The sequence below is a fragment of the Primulina eburnea genome, unplaced genomic scaffold (assembly GCF_022965805.1).
Source record: "Primulina eburnea isolate SZY01 unplaced genomic scaffold, ASM2296580v1 ctg567_ERROPOS1600000+, whole genome shotgun sequence".
Classification (NCBI taxonomy): Eukaryota; Viridiplantae; Streptophyta; class Magnoliopsida; order Lamiales; family Gesneriaceae; genus Primulina; species Primulina eburnea.
Window position 1 is genome coordinate 848,605 of NW_027331355.1, and position 4,654 is coordinate 853,258.

The window sequence follows — 4,654 nt, forward strand, 5'->3', positions numbered from 1 at the left end:
TTATTAATTTTGAGCGATCAGTTGGGTCTTTAGTTTTGCGATGTAAACAACGTGTAGATGATCCTAGATGCTGCACAACTAAGGTAGATCATTAGTAACACAATTAACAAATATTGTTAGCATCAAAATCAAGATTGCGAACTTGAAAAGTTCCAACAATCTCCCCCTTTTTGATGGTTACAAGACTTGAGCAGTTAAGCGCAATCTATTTAGTTTAAGAGTTAGTACATTCAAATTTGTCGAAAGCTCCCTCTTAACAACTGAATCAAAAAAATCTTTTCAAAACTGAGTAGAAAGGAGAGAAAAATAATTTAAACCAGTATTTATTAGTTGACTGAGAGAGTAACTGGATTTTAATACATTTTTTTAGTTAAAAGAACACTCCCCCTCAGGAACTGAATGAAAGCCCGTATTTGAGAATTATTTAAATAGTCATTTAATCATTCAAGCATTAGAGACAAGAAAACTGAGAATATCTATTCAATCACAAGAGACATAACTGAATAATCATGATGTTTTATTTGAATAAACTTCCATGTATTTACATATGAGTACATACATCCGTTGAGAGAAAAAAACTGCTACAACATTAGCATATTTTAAACATAATCAGATATCAATTGGTTTCTGTGACAGAACTGGATATACCATCAGCTGGTTGTCTTGACTGCTTGAACTCCTGCGTCAGTTGTGAGTTCAATTTGCTAGAGAAACGAGTAAAACTGCTTTGAATTGTCCTCTGCGCTTAACCAACTGGTCGAGCAGACTCTGACTAGGCTCACGTGGAGTTCAGCTGGTGATAGAAACGACCAACATCCCAACATAGATGAGTTTCATCTGAAGAACAACTGACTTGGTAGGTTTGCAACTGATTTCTTGTTCAGTGAGCAATTCAGTTGTTCATCTTTGCAGATGTTCCTCAGTCCCCTGCAAGCTGATTAAGATCTCCAAGGTTAGGAAATTGGAGAAATGGCCATAACGAAAATTGCAGGACCAATCCTCTCAACTATTTACCAAAGAGCGACATATAAATATTTTCAAATAGTTTTTAAAATCGTATAAAACATTTTCAAATAGCTTTTAAAAATATTTTAGGGTAATATTTTTTAAAACACAGTTTTCTTCAAATATTCTTCTTAGAAAAACCCACTCTGATACCAACTGATGGATCGTGTGTGTTAGTGCCTTCGAAGGCATTTCGTACATAACAACCTTCAATGAGCTTCAATAGCTCGTGTTCTAAGAATATTAACACCGATGAATTAAATCGAGTTTTGTTTTAAACCAAGCGGAAGAAACTCGAAGTAATTTTTCGTAAAGAAACTGAAATGTTAAGAACAATATTTTAACTTATGTAAACTAACTAACTGAAAGAACACATATTAGTTTTTGCATTCTTGTATTTCAGTTATGGTAACAACTGACCACACGAACATTCTAACTAATCAAAACAAGTTTAAAGCGATAGATAATCAGTTAAATACAAAAGATATGTTTATGGATGTTCGGAGACTTCAACTGCTCCTACATCACCCCTTCTATCTCCATGGATATGATACACTAGAAGACTTTGATTTATACAACTATGTGTACAAGCCCACTCAGCTAGGACTTATCAACTGCCTAAACTGAACTCCTAACTACAACTGAAATCAACACTTTCAGTCAACATTTATTTAACGTCTATGTGAGAAAGACTACATACACAAGTTTTACGTCTTTGTGCAAGACTGTTTTGGGTGGTTTTTGAGAGTGAATGTGTGTGAGAACTCAACAGAAATGTTCTCACACACTGAGGATTACAGGCTTCTAATCTAAGCAGATATCACGATAAATAATTCCTCTGGGCTTAACTGCTTCTGAAAGCGGATATGCAACTGAGTGTGCCCTTTTCTCTCTAGTATTGTATATGTGCTTTCTCTCTTTTGATTCTTCACCGATCTTCTCTTTATATAGGCGAAGGAAGCTGATCGTACAGTGAGACTCATTTATTGTATCTGTTGCATTTGAATCGGCTTCTTGGACTATGTGTCTCGTCTTTTTGACTGTCCCTCTGAAGCGTTTGTGTCTTTAATGCTCTGATGCAACGTCCATTATTGTCCTTTTACTGGACAATGGCTTTGTACCTTTTCACACAGCTGGAATCCACTTCGAAGGAATCTATCATCGTCCATAACTGAAGGATTCTAACTGATGCTTCGAACTGGTCAGTTTGAACTGATCTTTCAGTTCGGCTAGTGAAATCAGTTGACTCGTCAGTGGAACTGATTTCACATCGTTCAGTTGGACTGATCAGCTGGTTTCTTCATCAGTGGAACACTCTTTCGGCCGGCCAGGCTTCTGAGGTTTTCCTGCTGAATTACCTATCTACTGGTCAATCAGCTGTACTGCTCAAATGATGTAGCCAGTTGGACTGATTCATTTTGAGCGATCAGTTGGGTCTTTAGTTTTGCGATGTAAACAACTCGTAGATGATCCTAGATGCTGCACAACTAAGGTAGATCATTAGAAACACAATTAACTAGTTTTGTTACCATCAAAATCAAGATTGCGAACTTGAAAAGTTCCAACAAACTATCTCAACATGCACACATAATTCAATACTTGTGTGATAATCAATGGTTCAGGGATACAGTTAGCTGTAGGTTCACAATTTCATGTGATTCAGAACAACATTTGATCCTATTCGGGCTTATCATAATTAGCCACATTCATTTTATCAACCCTTTGGCAAAGAAAGTCGGAACTTCTGATTAAAACCATTGGAACATGTTAAAAGAGTAGTAGTATCGCCTAGGGATGTAAATGAGCCGAGCCGAGCAGTAGCTGGCTCGGGCTCGGCTCGAGCTCGTTACGAGCCTCGGGTTTGAAACTCGGGCTCGGCTCGTTCGGAATTTATGAAGCTCGGGCTCGGCTCGAGCTCGGCTCGTTAATGGCTCGTTAATCTTGTTTAATGAGCCTGGCTCGGGTTCGCCAATAGCGACGGGTTTTGATTAAAAGCGTCGCTAATAACGACGGGTATTGACACAAACGTCGCTAATAGCGACGGGTATTTACAAAAACGTCGCCGATCTGGATCGGCGACGTTTTTCTTTAACCGTCGCCGTTACATAACCGTCGCCGATCTGATCGGCGACGTTTTTCTACAACTGTCGCAAATAGCACTAGTTACAGACATCGTCGCCAAAAAGCGACGGTTATTTTAGACCGTCGCTATTATAGCGACAGTATGTCAAACCTGTCGCCATTAGCGACGAGTTTTATAAAAACCGTCGCTAATGTCGCGACAGTTTGAACAAAAACCGCCGCTAAATGTTTTTTTTAAAAAATGTTATAATTATTTAAATCTGAAATAAAAATATATTGTGCTGTATAATCGAAAAAAAATTAACAAAATTTGAGAAATGTAATCATATTATTAATCTGCATTTAGTAGAAAAACTGTTACAAGGCATGGCCACGCCTTGCTATGGACTTATTATGTTTTTGTCTTTCTTTCATAGCTTTATCTTAGGAACTTCAAATATGATAAAACTCATATTTTTAGCACAAATTCGCTCCAAGACCATAAAATTTTCTTATACAATAAAATAACACAAAATGTATCAATTAAGTATGTCGAAAATTAAAACAATGAGAAATATGATAACAAAAATATAAACTATTACGAGTCTATCAAACTTGCATTACAAGAAACAAGACACAAACGGAACTTCAAATGACACATCATGGAAATACAAGAGCTATAAACTAGTGAGTGTATGCAAGGGCCTAAACCCTAAATAAACAAGTTAAAAGTATTCATATTTCGACGTTAAAAAGCTCGAGACATGGATTATCAACTATAAATATTTCAAGATGCTTAGAAAGTAGGACATAATTAGCTTCAAAAAATCGTTAATTAATAATCACATAATAATTATGAAATAATTGAGTGTTGTACTTTGATATGAGCTTATGGGCAATGGGTGAAAAGTGAGAGGGGGACTTGTGTTTCAGTCCCTAAATTTCCCCATCTTTCTTTTCACTCCCTCATTACCCAAAATACCCTTCACTCTTCTTTTTAAATCATTGATTTTTCTTTTAAATTATGGCCCATCATGCTTCCGTAAAATAAAATAAAATCTTATACCTTTTTGACCGGAGTACCACCGGGTTATATCTACCGTATTTTACGAACTGCTCCTCACAGTCCAACCACACGATCGCAACCGATGGTTACTGACGCAGATTCCTTCAGCAGCACTTGGCATAACTCTAATTCGTTTCCTACCTTAGAGTGTACAGTATAAAATAAAATTTTGAAAATAATACATGAGAGGGGCTAGAGCAAAGATCTCTTTTATTCAAACACAATCATTTATTTATTACATAGTAACCTCCTGTAGAGGAGGAGAAACTTGTTTAGCTACTAATAGTAGCTGAACTTTCTACAAACATAAACTTGAAAGAGAAAATATTACAACTGAGTTGAAGAAAAATGAAGAGGTTGATCGATGCCTTCATCTTCCTTCTGCTTCCTTATTTATAGAAGGCTTCTTCGGATTTGAAACTCGGACTTCAAATCTTGATAAGCCTTTACAGCTTGCCTATGGACCCTGCGGTGGTTGAGTGGTCCTTTTAAGATGGTCCCTTCATCTTTCTTGATTTGTCT